The 22,184-nt window shown below is 40.1% G+C and overlaps 1 protein-coding gene across 8 annotated transcripts in view; it reads right to left on the minus strand.

The window, feature by feature from the left end:
- IL1RAPL2 (interleukin 1 receptor accessory protein like 2) overlaps positions 1 to 22,184 on the minus strand; it is a 372,128-nt gene that overhangs the window by 140,234 nt on the left and 209,710 nt on the right. The gene's annotated exons all lie outside the window — the stretch shown is intronic.

Genomic DNA, 22,184 nt, shown 5'->3' on the forward strand with positions numbered 1-22,184 from the left:
AGTGAAACTGCCAGAGCTCCCTGAGCTAATCCCTAAAACCACAGCATGGCTATGTCCTGAGCAAAACACACTCCTTGCTCGGAAGTTAATATGCTTTGAAAAGTGTGACTGTAGACATACAAATCATTGGGATTGAATTTGCAAACTCTTAGCAGGTGAGGTAAGCTCTAAAGCTTCTAAAAATGAGAAACCTGAGCCATATAAAAATCTCCTCAAAAGGCCTATTTTTAAAGTATTTCCTATAAATTAGTATTTTAACTCAGGAACTGCTTATATGAGAATTATTTCTTATCTCAAGGCCCTTCAGCATGTCCAAATGGACAAATCCCTTTTGTCAGCTGAGCTCCATTACTCTTTTCTGAATGAATGCCTCTGGGATGGATATAATAGATATAATTTTTAAGAGCGTATCTAGTCTTCTAATAAAATTATGCCAGACACTCTCTGCACAGAGATTTAACACCAGTAGGACTCTCCAGTGAGTTTTTGCTCCTGTTATGGTGGATAACTTCTGAGTAGGCTTGAATCATATGGCACTCATCCAGATCCTTTTATTCCTCCCTAGGAAGAATGTTCCAATATGGAACTACCTGAATAGAGCTGCCTTTCTAACAAGAGTAGTAATGTCACAGATACCATGATGAACAGTCTCCTTGCTGTTATTTACCACACTGTACAGCCCTAGATTTGATGTTACTACCTGAAAAGCCAGGGGAACCCAAGCTCAGGTGCTTTGCAGCATGGTACCCTTCATTTCTAAACTTATGATATGAGTTTAGATATGAACTCATGACAGAGTGAGTCATGATATGACAGACCAAAACTGAAAGGTCTGCACCAATCCTCCCTATGCTCTTGGGTGACTGATTTAACGTCTCTGAGTCCATCACCATGTTTCTGATTTCATGAGGCACATGCTTTTGGCATGATCTGCCTTAAAAGTGTTTCGATGCAGGGCAAATACTGCAATTCTTTACTCACTATTTGGCCACTATTCTTCCCTAGCTTCCATTCATCACGACGGCTGTGAATCTAAGCCAGCTGAATGCTACCCTGGCACATTACCTGTTACAGAAAAGTTATTTGCTGGGGCAGGCTCTCTCTGACAATCACCTCCACTTTCCCAGCAAAAACACCCTCTGAGATTACATGCTGACTTACCCAAATGTGTGAAAACTTTTTAGCCAAAGCCAAGTGCAAAAAGAATTAGAAGATACAGCCCCAGTAACAACAACTATTATTTTTGCTTCTATCATTCTATCTACAGAATACTGGAAGCATGAATTCACCACTTATCCTACACTCTGCACACAGTATGTATGCTAAAGCTTTTATTGGGAGGGGAAACAGACACACTTCAAATTGAGTAACTTGTTCCAAGCCATGAGTTGAATAGGGTTAGCAGCAGAGCTGAAACCCTCAAGGTTGAAGTTTTGGCAGCATCAGATCTCTATGCAGAGACACGTAACATCCATGGTAAGAGAGTACTAATACTTGCAACCAGCTGCAATGCATTTTTATCATCCTGGGTCAACCACTAGTGGGCTCTAAGAATACAACCAACATGACATGGGAGCAGTGACAGACATTTTGTACATATTTCTATTAAATTTCTTTCTGCACCAATGCCAGAACTCAGAGAACTCTGAATTTCAATGACTACTAGAAGAGCTTTATATTTTGTTAAGCTATTTTGTATTTCACTAAAAATATCCCTCTTTAATTAAAGGCCATTGTTTTTCAAGGGCAATAGAACTAAAAATTTTCTTCCCTTTCCATCCGAATGTGAGCTGACTGATAGCAGCCAGGAAGATTCTTGTTTGAAAGGAAGTTTTGTTCTGCTCAGGTCACAATGGAAATAACCCCCAAATCTTATGAGTGAATTTGCTATTTTAATAAAAGTGAACGAATTCTTTTCCCTGGGTTCCTTCCTTTGCAAACAGATACTGTGATTTTCCAGACTGAATTCTCCTCTGCTGGTTCATATAAACGCATAATGGTTTCTACAGTGATCTGAACTATTGCCTCCTCCTCTTCTGACCATGTTCTTTGGACAGAATTAGTGGCACGCTTTAGAGATAACCACACTGCCTCCTCTGAGCTCTCACAGGCACTCCTGCAAATTAATAAACTTCTCACTCTTCCTTTCCTAAAGAAGAAGCAGCATGGGGTTGCCCCATCCAAAATCTGTACAGCTGATTTGGTGTTAGCCAATCAACTCCTCCTCCTTTCTCCACCTCACACCAATTGAGAAATCATCATGCAATTCTGAGGTATAAAAAGTGCTAACGGAACCATCTTAAGGTGATGGAGCCCAGGATCCAAATACCTTTAACCTTACTTTACACATAATTACAAATGTCACTTATAGTCAGAAAGTTATTTCTCCTTATTATTAACCTTTATATTATATTATTATATTTATATTTAGCCAGCCAATTTTATACTGCACTTAAACATCTCAAATGCTTCCTGGTCATCTCCCATACTCACCGTGTGCTGTGTTTTGCTTTCAATATAGAAAAAAAGACTAAACCCAGCAATCTTGATTTTTACAATTGTCTTCTGAGAGGAAAAACCTCCACGTCTTGTACTGAATTATGCAATACCTTATTGCTCATCTATTTTTTCAAAAACAAAGCTAGCAAATGAACTTTGCTTTTTAACACTTCCCCCCTTTCTTGCCCTCCCCTGCTCTCGGAAGGCTACCAGAAAACAAGCAAAGAACTGCAGAAAACAAGCAAAGAACTGCAACTCCCATGGGTTGAGATAAGAACAGTTTAGTAACTAAGGTATAACACAAATCACTACTGCTACCACCAATGATAATAATGATAAAGGAAATAACAAGGGAACAGAATACAACACCTCACCACCCGCTGACCGATAACTCGCCCCCCAAGCCCGACCAAGCTCCGACCGATACCTCCTCCAACCCCGCAGTCTCCCAGCCCTTCCGGCTAACTCCCAGTTACATCCCGGGCATGACGTGCTGTGGTATGGAATACCTCTTTGGTCAGTTTGGGTCAGGTGTCCTGTCTCTGCTTCCTCCCAGCTTCCCCTCCTCCCTGGCAGAGCATGAGGCTCACAAAGTCCTTGGCCAAACCAAAACATCTCTATCAGCTCTGTTCCCGAGCCGAAAGTCAAAACACTGCACTGCACCAGCTACCAAGGAGGAGAAACATGACTGCTACTGCTGAACCCAGGACAGTGGGTAACACTAGGGCATGCTGCATATCTAATGCAACATTCCTTTGCTCCAAAATTGTTTTAAGAGGGTGCTACTGTACAGGATTTCTGCTTTCATGAAGTTTGATGGCACTGCACTTGTCAAACAGCTTTGCAACAAACAAGAGAGAGAGTAACCCCAATGCAGCCTGTACCAGAAGAACGAAAGAGAAGTACATGAAGTCGGTCAGATTCTCAATTGGTCTCACTTTAAAAAAATGTATTTTGAAGAAGTGAACAGGTGTTGGAAATTCAAAATAGGTTACACCAGAGATGAGCAACAATTTACTTATGTACAGTTTTGATAAGATCTCTTGTTTAACATCTTCGTCGCTGACATGGACAGTGGGATTGAGTGCGCCCTCAGCAAGTCTGCCGATGACACCAAGCTGTGTGGTTCAGTTGATACCCTGGAGGGAAGGAATGCCATCCAGAGGGACCTTGACATGCTTGTGAGGTGGGCTGATGCCAACCTCATGAAGTTCAACCATGACAAGTGCAAGGTCCTACACCTGGGTTGGAGCAATCCCAGGCACAGCTACAGGTTGGGCAGAGAAGAGATTCAGAGCAGCCCTGAGGAGAAGGACTTGGGGGTGCTGGTTGATGAGAAAATGAACATGAGCTGGCTTCAGTGTGCGCTTGCAGCCCAGAAAGCCAACAGTATCCTGGGCTGCATCAAAAGAAGCGTGACCAGCAGGTCAAAGGAGGTGATCCTGCCCCTCTACTCTGCTCTTGTGAGACCTCACCTGGAGTATTGTGTGCAGTTCTGGTGTCCTCAACATAAAAAGGACATGGAACTGTTGGAACAAGTCCAGAGAAGGGCCACAAGGATGATCAGATGACTGGAGCACCTCCCGAATGAAGACAGGCTGAGGAAGTTGGGGCTGTTCAGCCTGGAGAAGAGAAGGCTGCATGGAGACCTCATAGCAGCCTTCCAGTATCTGAAGGGTGCCTATAGGGATGCTGGAGAGAAACTCTTCATTAGGGACTGTAGTGATAGGACAAGGGGTAACGGGTTAAAACTTAAACAGGGGAAGTTTAGATTGGATATAAGAAGGAAATTCTTTCCTGTTAGGGTGGTGAGGCACTGGAATGGGTTGCCCAGGGAGGTTGTGAATGCTCCATCCCTGGCAGTGTTCAAGACCAGGTTGGACGAGACCTTGGGTGATATGATTTAGCATAAGGTGCCCCTGCCCACGGCAGGGGGGTTGGAACTAGGTGATCTTAAGGTCCTTTCCAACCCTAACAATTCTATGATTCCTTTGAATCCAAGATCACATGTCTTATAATGACAGGAAACTTCCAAAATATTTATCTAATACATGCTCCCAATAAAGAAAGTGTCTTGGCAGAAAGAAGAATTGAAACTCATTTGATAGCCTTCAAATTCCATAGACAGCTGTGCGGGGCTTCTTTTTCCCCTTGCTCTTACTCCTGAAGAATTAATTTCTGACAAACTGAACCCAGACTGTGTCTACATTATCAAGCAACACTTTATTAAAGCTGTAGAAATTTATTCACCAGGTGTCCAAAGCAGGCACACCAAGTTAAAGGACCAAGTATGCAACCAACTTTTATTGTTCAGTCCCTGTGTTTCGTTCCTGCTTTTCTGTTGAACCAATGGAAAAATTCTGAGATAAGCATATTGTAGAAGTGATGGATACCACCACTGTTAATTATTCAACCCATTACAAGCCAAAGTATAAATCAGTTTTTGTCTGGCGACTGTCTCACAAAATTTGTAGAGCACAAAAGACACTGCAGATCTGTGATATGGCTCTGTTCTTCTCATTACATAAGAGATAAAGATATGCATACTTAATAAATACATTTATTTTAGTGAGATGAAGACAGGCCTAATTCAAGTAGTGGCACTTTCAATAGCTGGTACACCAGTACAAGACAGGTTTTATTTTCAATACGGCCTTCATGACAAGGCATGGGTTTTTTACCATTTATGTTTCTAGTAGCTGCGGCTAAAAATGTCATTCAGAGATGAAACTGCTGCACAAGTACACTTTGTTCAATACAAGAGCCAAACATTCACTTCTATCATCAACTCTGTAAGAAAAGCTTCCTTATTCATAAAGTATTGATTCAGCATAAGTTTCCCATATACTCTCAAGTGTTTGGGATTAGAGGGCATTAGAGAAAGGGACTGGTTGTTTTACAGTAACAGTGGTAACAGCAGTGCTGTCACAGCTGGAAAAGCTCTGACATGTGATGGTCACATATAGTAAAGCTGGAGGTGAACAGAGGCAGCCTTGGGAGACAGGACCCTGCAAAGGTTTTCATATGCACCCCTTTTCTGAAAATCCATTCCTGTTCCACCAAATTCTTATACTGTGTGACTGCCCTTAAGCATTGTACTTAAACCTCATCAGCTTCTAGGAGAATAAAACACTTGTTTATGTTTTGCTGAACAGCAACAGACAATTGGTTAAGGGATGGGGAACAGCCTCATGCTTAACCTTGGTCCCACAGAAATCAATTAAGGCCCGTAAGTACCTTCCTGACATTTCTGAATAAGGGAGTTAAGAGTCAAAATCAAGTTCAGAAAGCTGAAGCTGCTCATGAAGTGTTTCTCCACACATGCAGTTAAACTATAGGAAGATGAGGAGGTAAAGAATTAAGAGCTCTGAGTAAACTCATGTATGTAGCATCATTTCCACAATACACAGCAAAATGTATGTGCATGCCTGCTCCTGGTCTCAATGCATTCCTACCTCTAATTTTAAGGTTCTCACATTTTCCTGCAGAGATGAGAAGACAATCTAAAAATCAAGCAAATAAATTATTTTTCTGTTAAGAAATAACTGTTTCCTTCCTCCTTTGTTTACCTTTTGAATAAACTGAATATAATACATTTTTCATCCGTTAAATTCTTCACAAGCATTTTGAAACACTTGGGGATTTCACAACTGAATTCAGAACTCAAAACTTGATTTGAACTTAGTCCTGGATGAAGGCCTTCGCTGTGATATGCTTCCAAAATCAGAACTATGAAATGAAGCAGCAAAGTCATTTGAGAGTAGTTTACCGCATGATAATTTTCACAGCTGGAACTGCATATGTTTCTCTTCACATGGGAACAAAGCATGGCTTGAAAAGCTTGCTCTCTATGACAAAGGAAACTTAACACCCACCACAACCTTGCACTTTCCCATAGAAATGGAAGCTCTTTTTGCCTGCTTCAGCCTGTGCATCTGAGCAGGTCTTCTTCAGCACTGTCACATATGTCTGCAATGGACTAAACGCTCAAGTGTACACTGGCGGAAGACCACTAAGTATAACACAAATTACTTTCATTACTATTAATAGAAGCCAGATTGTTTATTTCTGATGGTTTTACCCCTCCAGTGATACAGAGTAGTCCAGGAATGGCACAGCTGTCTAACTGCTACTAGGTCAAAAAGACTAACTTAGATAAAAACAACTTAATGCATATTTCCTTTTGCATCCTAGATTTTCACTACTGGTGTTAACTGTCTAGAGCACAATCACCTTCATCTCAGGATATTAGTAAATGCCTTCTTTCAGTTTCACTCTGCAACAAATTTTTTACAAACCCTGTACTGTTTACTCGGTTATTTTTTTATCTCCTACATTTCTCACATGATGTTTTCTTTGGTATGTGCACAGTAGCCCCTGTTGCAGTAGTTACAGCTATCCATATAAGCACATAGACAAGGCTGCGCTTTTGTGCCAAGTCAGTGACTACCAAATCTGTTAGGCTGAAATTTCTCAGGTTTGATCAGAGGCTGGAGTTGATTCTGCTGATGCCATTTTTGTTGCAAGAAAAGTATCTGTTCACATGCTCTCTTTCTCTTTTGAAGGCCAGAAACTCAAAACCAAGGTCAAATTTAGAATAAATAGTTTGAAAATAGTCAAAGCCAAGCACCAGTTTTCCACGAATTTTACACCAATATAACTATCAATTTAATTGACTTTATTCTTCACACAAATGAGTATAAAGGACACCATAGGCAGCTCCCTTGCAGAGCAAGTCTCAGCCTTCCACCTCTAATACAAATGACTGCCTTGAGAAAATCAAGATGAGGCTGCAAATACAACTTGCACTTAAATGTTTAATTCTGGCAGCTGCACAGATGATGAGCACACTGTATGTGTGTCTATACAGCATGATGGACTGCCGCACAGCCAGCCTTCAGCAAGCTGTTGCCTGCATTAGCAATGCAGGAGTGCCCAAGCAGCCAGGGCATGGGAGCTGTGACAGCCAGCCCACTGCTCAGCACTGCAAGGATGTGGCACCATGTCAGTATGGTGGCATCTGCCTTGTCCCTTGGGACACTCTTCATGCCCTCTGACAGAGAAGGAACAGAGCTATGTCCTCCCACTGCTTTATATTACATGCTCATCTTGCCTCCAGGACAACCCTTGGAGTGATACACAGCACACACAACAATGCCATCATTACAGCAGTGCATTTGTTATGTTGACAAATGAGCTTCAGACAAGAAATTGCAGCCACACGCTTCCAAATGACTCCCTCTCACCACCCATCCTTGCTCTGGCTGAAAGGAAAACAGCATTTAATATTTCAAAAGTGCTCCTGCTATGAAAGGGTTTATGACAAACACTTTAATGATTTTAAATAGTAATTGGTTCACTAGGTCTTCAGATGAGAGAGAACAATCGCTCTTGTTGTAACTTGTGTTATCTTGCAATGCCCCCTCCAGTGGCAAGGTCCTTGGATTATACAACAAGCTGCAAGCTGAATTTAAATCAACAGGAGCAATGTTTTAAACCCACCTCCATAATAAGCAACTGAGTATTAAATATAAAGGCCCTCGGTTAGTACAAAGCAGCAATGTCTTCCAGATTTTACAGCTGATTTGTGCCACCTGAGGATCTGGTTTGCTTTTAGGCACCTGTTTTAGTCTCCTCCACCAAGTCTTTAGGCTGATTTGAACAACTGACACTGGGTCTGACTGCAGTTGCCCTTTGGAGACTCCCTCTTTCTCCCTCCACAACATTACAGCACAGCCTAGTTGTAAATGTTCAGCTAGACATGAAAGTACACCTTAGAGTGAAGGTGAACCTCAAATGCAAACATGGAAATTATCTTTGTTTGGTTTAACTTTTAGTTGGCTCAGATTTAACAGGCATGGCTCCATCATGGATTTGAGAATTCAAATTGCCACTTAACCACTCTGCAGATGTTTCCCATGTCAGCTTCTGGGATTTGACTACATCTTATATTTAGCAAACATATGAACAACAAAAAGATTTGCTCTAATTTAGGCATCTTTGCTTGAAGATAAGGATCTGCGTTTTCATTTCCTTCTCTTATTTTCATAATGTAAACCCAGCAAGCTGTTATTCACCAAGCATGTTACCAACAGTGAAAGCAGGGAAACACAAATGTCTGTGCATTAAAGCAGAATCAGAGCTGTACAAGCACACGAAGCCAAAACCAACCCTATTTAGAGGATAGAAACATGCCATGAGGTGTCCAAACATAACTGATAATGTTCTTGAAATGTAGAATTTTTACCAAAAGAGCACTCATCTGTTTTCCTTCATCACCTAGAAAAATTCAGACAAAAGAACAGCCTGTAATATTTAAATTATGTGCACTGCACAGTAACTTCTTTCTTAACCTTAGACTTTCTTATCAATTTTTTAAAATGTCATGTTTTAGCAATACTTTTCTATCCTGCAGCTCAACTCTTTTCACCTTGTATACTTCAAAAGAAATCCTAACAAGAGAAGCTGGTCTTTCTGTAATGTTTTGGGGGGAGGGGCAATCATTCTCTGTCATACTGAAAACCTGGGAATGTGGGAATGATTCAGAATCAAAGGAAGGCGATGTCATCAAAGGTCCTGGGAGACAATGAATAGCTTCAGGAAGGAAATGGGCTTTTTTTAATGCACAGTTTAACACTGAGAATGAATGCAAATACCTAACCTGGTTGTACAGAGGGATGGATGACTTTGGGGGAAAGAAGAACGGGCGAAGATACCATGTGCACGGAGGGTATGCTGCAATACACTGCAGATTGGGGGCTGAGTGTTTTCTTCCATGTTTTCCCTAAATTTTCACTGTCTGTCAAAGTAAACAGCCCCAATTATATTCAACTGGATTGACACATACAGAGCTCAAGCCTGGGGAGAAGAATATTTCAATAAGTAGCTGGAGTTACTTTAGGCATGAGGACATCAAGTTTTAGTCTTGCTTTCTCCTCCCCCTGACATTTTAAAATGTCAAGCTACTGTCCATGTTGCTGCCTTATTTCCCACCTAGTCTGCAAGTGAACAAGGGAAAGTTACCTATTTACTGCATGAAAGCAACCACAGTGTCACTGGCAATTTTAAAATGAGAAATATGCAGCCACAAAGTTGGAGTAATGGCACAAACCATAGGCCAGGAACTATGATGTGGTCTATTTAAAATTCTTATTTGACAGACGTAAGTTTGCAAATACCACAATCCCATGAAAGATCCATGAGGTCTCTGTGCTGGATGGGGTCTATCATACAGCAAGGAAAGCACCTGGCTCCATCCATGGCTGCATTAGTGTCAGGCAGCAGTTGCACTGCAGAGAGCTTCATGTGCATACCAAAGCAAGTTACAAATTCCTGCCACCTTCAGCTAAACCCATGTGTCAGCAGTAGAGCCAGTGTGGAGCACCTCATCTTAACGAACAATGCTCTGCTCTTACACCAAAGAAAAGCTGGTGCAGCAATGAAATATTTAAAGCCTACAAAGTCCTTATGAAATGTGACAGCAACAGCTGTAGCTGCCAAAGCACTGGCAGAACAAAGAAAAGAATTAAAGCCCTTCCAAGGACTAGAAAAAGGAAACAGGTACAATTTTAAATATTAAAGTGAGGTCTGGGCTGATGGGGAATATAGATATGGTGGCAGATAGCAAGGGATTTTGGAGGTGCTGAAAGTTGTTGCTCTGACCCATCCAAAACTTAATGAAAAGGAACTATCTTTAATTCTTTTCCAGTCAATATCCTCTATATTAAACTAATACATATAATTTCCACTCCTTATCTTTAGAGTATGATTGGGTCACATTAACCTCTCCCATACATCATGAGCTCCAGCTAAACCAAACCTGAGTATATGCTTATGAAACATACAATTCTAGTTGCAATGCCAGAACAGTTGTCAGTATTAGAATTGTTCATGTTTGGAAAAGTGGAGAAAAAGCAGAAATCAAACATAAAACCCCAAATAGGGGCATTTCTCCATACAGGTAGAACAATACAACATGTACATTTTAGATACACCCAGCTTCCATAATTGTTTTCTGGAATAAATGTATTGATAACTATCCATAAAGGAATAGTTGGAAATCCTTCCATACTTTACTATATTGCTTCGGTCATGTTGGCATAATCTATAGGAAGTTGAACTGTCTGTATAGGAAGCCACTAACATGGAAAAGAAATTCCTCTTTGCTAAGTTTTTTTTTAAAAATAGTAAAAAAATCAAAATAATAAAAAAAAAAAATCCCAAGTGAATTAACTTCAGTAACTGAGTAAATTACAAAACATTTCTTCATTTCTCTGCAGAGGCTGTATGAAACCTCTTACAGATGAGAACGTAATGGGCTTTGTCATTGCTGGCGATGTAGGCACCGCAGCACTTGCCCTTGAGCACCGCCATCTGACCTCTCTACCATCTTTCCTTCCCACCCGCAGACTGTGACCACAGTATTTCCTCTGAGTGCAGCACTGCCCGAAGTTCTAGTGCAGCTTCTTTGTCAAGTGAAGGAAAAAGACTTTTAGTTAGGAAAACAGTGAACTCTTTTCCTCTGGAGCTTACAACAGAAAAGCTGCAGTTTATCCCAGAACGGAATTTTTCCCATGGAAGGAAAAAAGTATTTCAAAAGGGGAAAATGCCAGCATTCCTCTTTGACCAAACTCATGACTTTTACAGAAAACTGACATCTCTTCATCAACCTGATGCTTTGGTGAAGTTTTTCACCAGTTTCAAAGAGACTTCTATATCAGAAAATGCAGAAGTATCAAAGGTCTTCCTCTCTGCCCATCTAATCCTTCCCACGCTATTTCTGAGGCCCTTTCCTCTCATATTATCATTTGCACCGTGCCAAAGAACATATTTAGTACCTGTCATTCCTATTTCATTTACAATTTAAGTTGCCTGTATTTCTGTAACATCCTGTGTGCCAAGAGAAGCACAGTTGAAATGACATCTCCAAATAAGATCACTTTACTGCAAAGTCACATGTACTTACATATATTCAGATAACAATATTCTCCTTAAAAACATCTGCGTAAATACAGTTGCTACAGCCACCTAGAGGTTAGAGAGGTGTCAAAGCCCTGGCAGGGTCACACGTTCTTTGTTGCAGATGCACCTCTCTTCCCATTTAGGAAGAAAAAGAAGCATATTAGTGTATTCCAGAGAAGTTGTAAGGGCATGTATGGCTTATGGCAAATTGGTTCCTTTCCTGCCAGAAACTATAAGCATTCCTGGCCCAAGATGGGAAACTCAGCTATCCACAACTGGATTGCTAATGCGATATGTACTCTATAAAGATGAAAAGCCATCTGGTGCTTGATGCTGCTTCAATATAACCAAAAGCCTTTTATCTTCTCAAGCCTTTATGAAATTATCTCAAACCAATTCCTGGCAGACAGATACCCACACAAGAGAACCAGCACCAGCCAAGATCAAATAGAATCAGGGACCACACAGATCATGCTGCCCTTTACTAGCAGAAACAGTCATTTAGGTTCATAGCTGGGCTATACAAAAAAAAAATAAGAGGATAAGAACCCAAAGCTGCCTTACAAATTTACAACTGTATTGTTATTAATTTTACTGTTAAATCACTCTGGTTTGCAATATATTTCCTGCACTTTCTCAGAGTGCTTCAGCCTATAGGGTTTGCCATAAACAATACCTTTGAGAACTTTTCATTTTAAGCCAAACAGAAAGATGAAAAGTTAAATCACTGTTCCCCACTTGGCAATCACTGCTCCCTCCTGTGTGCAGTTCTGGTGTCCTCAACACAAGAAAGATGTGGAGCTATTGAAGCAAGTCCAGAGGAGGCCACGAGGATGACCAGGAGATGAAGCACCTCCTATACAAGGACAGGTTGAGAAAATTTGGGCTGGTCAGCCTCGAGAACAGAAGCTGCATGAAGACTTCATAGCAGGCTTTTAATATTTGAAGGGGGACTACAAGGATACAGAAGAGGGACTCTTCATTGGGATTGTAGCGATAGGACAAGGGAGAATGGGTTCAAACTTAAACAGGGGAAGTTCAGGTTAGATATAAGGAAGAAGTTCTTTACTGAGGGTGGTGAGGCACTGGAATGGGTTGCCCAAAGAAGTGAATACTCTGTCCCTGGCAGTGTTCAACAACAGGTTGGAAAGAGCCTTGGGTGACATGGTCTAGGGTGAGGTGCCCCTGCCTATGGCAGTGGGGTTGGAAATAGTTGATCTTAAGGTCCTTTCCAACCCAAACCATTCTGTGATTCTATGATTCTATACATTGCAAAAACACTCAATGCATACTGTAAATAAGTCAGTACATGAAAGTCTAATGTAACCTAGTAGCTACCTATCCCTTTCAAATAAACTGGAGTCATAAATGTCTAATACAAATTTAGCTGAATTCTTCTTCAGAAGAATTATTCTTCTCCTGCTTACAAGAGGTCAATCAATACTATCAAAGACAAAAAATAGCTTGGTTGGTTATGACAAAAATTAAGAACATATATTCCATGCAGCTCTATGGTACTAAAGACAGACAGGGTACTTAAACACCAACCATATTTTTGTATGTCCTTTCAACTTAAAAATTGCAAGGCACAGAACAAATATCGGTAAGTTATTAGCTTCAGTCTTCTGGTGAACTTCATAAGTGCAACATCAGAGTCTGAAGCAGTACTACTACTGTCAGATCTTTAAGCTAAACAGGGTTAGGCCAAACAGGCACTTGAATAAGGCACCTTTGAGGATCACATAAGTACAACGGGAAATAATGCTGACAATTCAATAGTGAGCACTATTTCTTTCACAACAGAACTTTTCATCTCAGATGCTCAGCCACAAGTGCTATGCAGCACAAAACAGCTCTGAAAAACATCAACATTGTGCTGAGAAAACACAGCCCCAATCCCCAGCTACAGTTATTACAGTCACCTATTAAAATTTATCCAGTCATTTCAAAGGAACTATTCTCATGCTTTTCTTATGAGACAAAACATGAGTCAAGATTTGCAGTGTTTCTCTGGGAGGGTGGGAGCCTGCATTTTTAGTGGGTAAAGCAATCTGCTCACTCAAGTGTATCTATTTTATTATTAGCAAAATGGTTGCACGGGCAGTGTTACTCCATGTCTGTGCTTCTATCTGCCTATCTATTATTAATAAAGAAAAATGAGCATCCAGCCTACACTTTCATGATGAAGGAAGCCTCTTTTATATAGGAAATGAAAATGTACAGGTTTATTTCAGTGGCTGCACTTTACCTCACTGTTGTGGGCAAAAACCCCACAATCCTATCATTTACACTAAATCACCTCCACTATTGAAAGCACAATACACATAGAGAATGCAGCTCAGCAGCTCCCAGAATAAAAGACAATTCTTAAAGTGGGAGCTCATAACTGACATTTACAGTATATAATACGTGATTCAGCAAGCTACAGTTGCTGTGCACAATAACAGATCATGAGATAAATGAGCAACTGATAACAAGTGTGGAAGCCTTGGCTGTCCACATCAATAAATTAGGCAATACCAAATAATCAATGCTACAAACTACAAACTGGTGATTTAAGGTTGAAGGAAAAAAAAAGAGATGATGTTCAATAACACGACAGAGAACAAGGGCACATCGCAGGTCAGCAAAAACTAACACTGTTTGCCATTCTAATTACTTTGCATGTTCATGAGCTGGGAAGGCAGCTTGTGAAGCTGTAAGTAAAAGCACAAAGAGTACTGACACAATATATAATTCATAGACTACAGCACATTGCTATATTTCTCACTGCCCTTACTTGTACATTCTCCAGGAAATATGGGGGTAATACTTAATGTTTATCTTCCAAACTCGTTTTTCATGAACCCTATATTAACAGGTCACTCTGGTGAATGGAAAAGTCATCTATCTGGATTATTTCAGGGACAAAAAATGAAGGAGCTTTTATCCCTGTGGATATATTGCACTGTCACTTCAACAGCGACACAGTTCACACAGTAACCATGAATGGGCACATGCATCCTTCAGATACTGTCCAAATCCTCCACTTACTAACTTTGACAAGGTGCTCTTGAAACCAGCAGAGTTGGGTCAATTTTCAGGACCTTGCTGGGTGTCGGGTGAAAAGGAGATGTTAAAACACAGAACATGACTGGTTGTGTCACTTCTTCCAGGTGCATGGGCACCCACATTGTACTGATACCTCGCTCTTGATCAAATTTTCCTGTTGACTCTTTGCAGACACAGAAGTTGCTGCAGATTTATGTTGGGGTTTTTGCATGGTTGAACAAGGAACACCAAAAGAGGCAGGGAAATTGCCCCATTTTCCAAATATGGTCAAAAGTAAATGGCCACATTACTCTTTCTGGATCACACTGGGTTTGCCTGAAGTAGCTAGAAAAATCTAAGTCACTACAGAAATTAGTGGCTATTAAGTGTGTTGTGATCACAGAAACAGCTGTCTACAGCAGGTAACTGGATGCTGCTGGCCAGGCAACTAACAAGTCAGAATCCAAATTAAAGGTTTAAGATAAAATACTTTACTGTAAGAAACAGAAACCTAATGTGTACAAAACAAGGACCTTGATAAAAATTAATACAATTCACATAAAATATATCAAAAGCAAACTCTAATTTTGGGCACTTCCTATATGTAGCTTTAAATAGACAGTTATTTCAGCAATAGTTTGAGAACCCAGCTGTGAAATTAATTTCCTGGTCTTTTAGTACTGTATTTGTCAGCACTTAACCCATTTCTGCCTTGGTTTCTGTCACAAAAAGGAAGGTTTCCTCTAGAAAATAGGAATACTAGAAGATGAAATGCTTCATTTATATGACAATGAAGCAGAGGAAATGCTACAAACAGTGTCTTCTACTAAAGGTGTTTTAATGTTTGGGACTCTTCTACAGAAATTTCATTTGGGCAGGCTTTTCTCTATCCTTTACTTTTAATGAAAGAGTGATTCCCTGACTGTGGCAAGATACAGCAAATAGAAGAGATGCAGTCTTGCTATGGAGATGTGTAAGTTATAGCAGCAAGAAAATTTCACTTCATGTATGATGTAAATGTTATATATTTTACCATGTCAACGTTAGAAAGGAACAGGAAGGACTTTCTGTTCTCAAACAATCTGCAGTTCCCCTCCCAAAAGTATAGAATTTCTGCAGATTTAACTTATTCACTTTAAGATTTCTGTTCTGAATTTGAAAAGTACCTCCTTTTCACACTTACTAGAACAGTAGTCACAAGCAAGCTGTTTTTCTCTTTGCTTTTTCTGCTTGCAAATATTTCCCTCCCCTCAACAATAGATTTCTTCAGTTGTTTTCCAGAAGGAAAGAAGGCCCTGCTGCCTCTTCCATTATAAATACAGTACATTGGCCAATCACATACTAACACCGTGAATTAAAAAGGAAAAAAAAAATGTCACTTTGAAAATCTTACCAGCTTATTATCAACCCTAACTATGTTTTCATCAAACACAGCATAACTTATGCTACGTTTGATGAAAATCTGAAAATGCATACTTTATTCGATCTCAGCTGCTCTGGTCAGTTAATCATTTTATCTTACCTTGTGGCACTATTAGAGAATCATACTTAAAGCCCCATGTGGCACTCTGGTAGGCACCAGGGAAGCCACACCATGAGCCCCCTTCTCCCTGCACCTTCCTGAGGCTGAGATGTGAGATACAAGCTCACATCAGCCAAGGAAACAGGGTGCAAACATCTACCACCCCTTACTCTGCAAGCATTTTGCACTGTGATTTGCTGTCCTTATTACTAAGTATGGGAGGGAGTCATGGCTTACAGATAAAAATAGTTTATTAAGTACAAAATTAGGCTCTAAAATAGAAAGTGCCAATGTTCTCTGACTGCACTCCAGCAGTTTACCATGAAGTTTTGGAGAACAGAAGTTGGGCCTTCAGCTGGAATCAGTACATTTCCTGCCAAGAGTGAGCTCTAACTAGAGCACTAACATGGGATATGATGGGGGACAGGCACCCCAGGCCATATGTCAAGAGTAGAGAGGACTGCCAAGCATAGAGTGTGAACTGAACATTGTTCATGGCAGGGAAGGAAGAACTAAAGTTGCCAAGCTGAGAGAGAAGGGAAAGGAGAAGCATCTTCCTGGATCCAACAGCTGCTGACAGCTTCACCACCGCTGTAGATGTGATACAATTCTGGTGAACCCTAAACATGGGAAATTTTCCATTTGGAAATGTGGAGCTAAAAAAAAGAGCTCTCTAGAAGGAGCAGCTGTTTCCAGGAAAAGGGAAACAGCTCCAAGTACAGCAAACACTTCCCATCCCTGTCAGCACTGGCCATGCAAGTATATGAGGAGGAGCAGATCCTGAAGGCCTGAAACAGAGAGGGCTCTGCCCCCTCTACAGACTGCAATGGCAGCCAGAGATGTCAGAGTTACATTGGGTACCAAAATCCATACAAACATATTAACCAGGTATGCTGAAAAAGATCCTTCAGATTTAACTTTGGAATCCCTACAGACCAGAGCTCTGTGAGACAGACATGTCGCTAGTGTAGTACCTCTGCTGCAGAAAACTCTGCTGAATATATTCAGGACTTTCATTTTTATTCCTCAGCCACCTGCTTTTTTTAACCTTTGTCTTATGCAGGCAATGCTTTTATGTATACCCAATTCCCATCTGCACAACAATATTCAGAGCTCAGTGACCTTTTAGAGATAAAACTGGGTGGGCTTTTTGATAAGTAACTATTTAAGCAACACTGAAGCATTTCATAAATTCATTACAGATTACTAAACTGCTTGTGCCAAAACATGATGCCATTGGGATAGAATCATAATTGTTTTCAGATTTTTAAGCAAATAACAATTCCTGTAGTTACATTATAAAAGTAAACAGTTTGTATTCAAAACGACATGTTTCAGTTTAGCTCAAATTAGCTTTTAATTTATCTTAACGCTTTGTGCTATGGAAACAGTCAACAGCCAAATATGTTGTCAGTCAACATGTTATTTGTATGATCATGTTGATAATACTTTATCTACTGTAAACTGATAAGGCTTGGAGTGCACTTACAGACGTACTGATCATCACCCATCGTCTCCTGCCAATCTGTCACTAGACTCCACTGCAAATAATGAAAAATAGGATTTAAAATGTGCAGAAAAGCAACTGCCACCAAATAGTGGACACACTTTTAGCTCATATCCTCAAGTATTCTGTGGTAGGTTGTCTCTGTATGCCCCTAGAGAGTATGACTAATCGTTTGCACTTTTATAATCCAATTCACCCCTTGGCTTCACAATAGCAAATCACCATCAACTATTTGTGCTAATAAAGGGGTCCCAAACACACAAAGAAAATCTAGCAACCGTAGCAGGTGTAATCTTAAAAGTGAGCAATGAGATTTGAAAGAATTTAACTGAAAAGCTATGAGCAGAGTGAATTCAGGCAGAATCATCCAATTCATGTAGCCACGTGGAATAATTTGTCATTTACAATGGTCAAAACAAATATTGCTGCATAAATGACTTTTAGGAACAGCCAGGCATTTTAGCAGCCTGTGAAGAATATGACAGAGTAGAGGCTGAAGGGAACTTGGAGGGCAGGACTGCTGGACAGATTAGTCCAATAATTCCTGAGTGTCATCCAATCCAACACCAGCAGTTTATGAAGTTGGTCAGATGGCCACCTTCTGCTGTCAAACCGGACACTAATTCATCAGTACAAGCTCACAAATCACCCATTTCACACACAGCAGAAAGAGCAAGCCAACCTTTCCCACTAGCATAGCTGTCCATGGAAAAGCAGATACCTGCCTAATAGCCACATCTGCCAAGGTACATCTGGGCCACCCCCACCCAAGCAGGTCTTGCTCCTTGTTAAAAGGGGGTCACCTCTTCCCCAACCTCCAACATACATCTGCTTGCATCTTCTTCTCAGCCTGTCTCCTTACAGACTAGTGTTCCAAAACAGAAAAAATAGTGCTGAAGCAGCAGGTAAACATAGCAGGCATTTTTTTTTCAGTGGCACCTTTTGCTTCCAAAAGCTACTGAAACATTCCTATTTATCAAGACAGAGTAAGCTGGCTGGTGGGGCTGGGGAAAGCAGGCGGTTGCATAAATTGCCTTTCAAAACCAACAAGGTTTTTTATGTTTGGGTTTTTCTTTTTATTGGAATAGTAAAATGGGTCTTCAATAAACACTGGCATTTAACTAGAGTCATTAAAATGCCTATGACATCTGACATTCCTCAATATCTGTAAATTTATTAAAAACTAATAAATTCTGATACTGTTGGTTATCTGCAACTTAGTTTGTTTGGGTTTTCCATGTGGGTGCACTTTAATTTATGGCCTAATTAAAAAGTGAGTTTCTGTTATATTTTTAGGCTGTAGAATGCTGGATCGCAGTTGGCTAATCTCACTTGTTTGTCCAACACAAAACTACCAAGAAGCAAAGTGAAAACATATATACATATTTTTTACATAGACTGAAGGTCATATGTTACTTGCTAAGATATAACACTGTTGTCATATTTCTTCAGCAAAAAGGCTGACGAGACTTGTTTCACATCTGTCTGCATAATATAACAAACCCATGAAGAACTAGTGATGAAAAAGCTGTTTTGTTGACAATCTATTATTGTTAAATGCACCCAAACACCAAGATTTAGGCACTGCTCATTAGTGCTGTATTGTAGCTTAGCATTTTGTCTCTAAAAATACTTTGTGCCAAAATACTTTTTGAATATATTCTAGGCTGCAAGCCTTTTCCTCACAAAGAGCTACAGCCACTAGAGCCTTCTGTCATCTTAAGCAAACTTGCCTTTACCTTAACCACCAAAACCATACGGTAACATTGCCATCCACATACATTACTCCATGAGTAGTCCAACCATCCCTTTCTACAAATGCCATTTTACCTGTTCGTTTTGTGCTCTGCTAATACAATTCGGTTCACTTTCCCTTTCTTATTATGGCCAGACATTATATCAATGGCTTTCAGTTTCCATCTATGACTCCAGATTTTTTCCTACAAATCATCTCATAGTTGCTAATATTATGACTTAGTTACAGGGAGAAGGAAGGGATTTCCTACTTCCTTTCTACCTCTAACTGATACACAGATCTTCCATTTGGGTGTGCAAAAGTGAGAAGGCAAGACAGGATCAGAGGAAAGCAGTGCCTGAAGATGGGCACATGCTCTCCTTGCACAGCCACAGCCCCTCAGACAACTGCCCCAACACTCTGGCACAGGAAGTTAACGCAGCATATTCTAATAGCTCTAATGATTTCACTGAATGGTCACTTAAATACTCACTGGATTACTAACTAATAAGAGCAGGGCTTTGACCCTAATTAAAACTCTCACCTAGCAGACTCTTCTTGCAATAAATGCTTAAGCAACATTAATACAAACACCAAATACACAGTCATTCTTCACCCAGTCCACCACTGCTCTCTTGTCTGTAATTAACTTTGATCAAGCTGCCTTGTGAAATCACATCTTCAGTAAAGCTGCTGCACTAGTCTTGCATATCATTAACTATTCTGATGACCTTCACCAACAGCAAGTTAAATTGTTGCTTCTGGCTCCTACACCTTCAAATTTTTCCCAAGCTTTCCATTATTCCGACTTCTGTTACATCAGCACTACATGTACTCTGATATCGTTTCACTCTTCAGATGCCCACACTGCATTCACCTACAAGTATTAGTTATTTCATATTGCCACTTCCATAACTACCAGAATCTCCAAAAAGGACTAAAAACCTCATGTACCAGATTTGATACAACTTTAAAATAGGAAAGATCTTTGTCTTACAATTAAGAGATGAAGTAAATAATTCAATTGACTTTACTGGTATTTCGAGTATGGTGCGCTTTAGCAAATTTCTGAAAGAACGCAGAGAATCTAACCCAGCCCCCTCTCTCCATGGCAGTGCAGCTCTCCTTCCTTGAGGGAGACGTGGAGTTGCTGTTCCACTTTCAGAATAACTCTTTAATAACAATTTCAGGTTACCATGGCTGCTAGCAGTGACCAACAGAGTCTTGCTCTTCAAAATCTGTATTGTTAGAGGAACTGTCAGGATGTGTGTAAACAACTACACGCACCAGTATGTAGTTTTCTTTCTGCCTCCCATGTGACATATTCTTCAGCGAAGTCCCCGAGTATGTCATGTACCTGTTCCCAGCCTCTGATATGATCTGCCTCAGGAACCTCTACCTGACATGGCCAGCCACACAACAGAAGTAATCCTCTGCTGCCAGTTCTCTGAGTTTTCTTTAACCTCTCTCCCATAAAGATCTGAACCCACATGCATATAAAATTCACAGAGTGAAACAAAACTGAAGCAAGAGAAATAAACTTGGTCAAGAGCCAAGCTGTAAAATAAGATGTTTGCATGGCTCTATTACATTCATGGTTCTAATCCATACTTTCAGGTTGCCATCTACATGAATTAGCTTATTCCAGAGATACCTAGAGAGATTCAACCAGCAAACACATAACATCAGATATGTCTCCCAAACACTTAAATCTGGAAAAGGTGTTTGCCAATAAATGTGCTTTTATAAACTAAAGGAAATTTAATGTAATATGAATTTCACACCAATTACAAGGGGAACAATTCTCAAGCATTTTGCAAAATTAAGAAGACTTTTATATTCCATATTTACAGGTTTATTCAGGTCATAAACCTTTTAATAAAACAAAGAATAATGCATACTATAGTTAGATTAAGACAAATTCATTAACTTTGTGTATGAATATACCACACTGTTCAAATAATGAAGAGAACACATGAGTTCTAGCAAGGTCAGGATGAGAGGGAGAGCACAGAATGTCTGTTATCTACAAAATATTCATCACTGGGAATTGAATTAAGTGCATCTCATTTTCACTCTGTTAAACTCAGTTCCTACTCTGGTTGAAAACCAGCATGCTACCTAGGATAGCAACTATCCTCAAGGCAGGTATTACATCTTCATTTGACAGGTCTGGGTCAGGTAGGTCAAATCAGAGATCTGCCCATGTTCAAAAATGGACAATAAAGCATCACATGATATACGAATCTGGCACACAGGGAAAAGAACTCATTTAAAATGAGGAATAATGGTAAGAATAGAAACATGGATTTAACACAAAATAAAGGGAGGAATTGAATTTCAAGAACATATTAGCTTGATATAAAAATACATACACACATTTCATATATGAGAGTTCTACTTATCACCATTTTAAGTATGACCCCATTTTAATCAGGATGTCAAAACACAAAGGGGAAAATATGTAACCATTTGTTTATATTGTTTCCTGTGAAAGGCTGAAAAAATCCTCAACTGTTTTCAAACACCTGAAAAGTTCCACAGACACTGACAGCAAAATAATAATTATAGATGTCATACTGTACAGTGGAATGGAAAAGGAACAAGAATATATCAGTAGGTAATCATTTTTTACCCATTCATTTCTGATCTGACAAAAAGAGACAGAAAAATACTATTGTCTAGTAGGTTACTACACAGACCCAGAAACATACAATGTATGATCTCCTGATAAGTAAGTTACTTTCCCCCTGACAGGCCAATGTTCCTCACTTCATTCTTGAAATAGGTTTTACTAGATTGATACAGAGGGTTGACCATTGTACAGGGGGGTTGTACAGGGGGGTAGTACAGGGGGGTTGTACAAGGGGGGTTGTACAAGGGGGTTAGAGGAATTTGTTTAAACAAAAGGACTATCTGTTGTAAATGCC

The sequence above is a fragment of the Pezoporus wallicus genome, unplaced genomic scaffold (genome assembly GCF_028554395.1).
Source record: "Pezoporus wallicus isolate ANWC-B61680 ecotype Strahan unplaced genomic scaffold, APGP_CSIRO_Pwel_v1 scaffold_6445, whole genome shotgun sequence".
In the NCBI taxonomy this organism is placed as follows: domain Eukaryota; kingdom Metazoa; phylum Chordata; class Aves; order Psittaciformes; family Psittacidae; genus Pezoporus; species Pezoporus wallicus.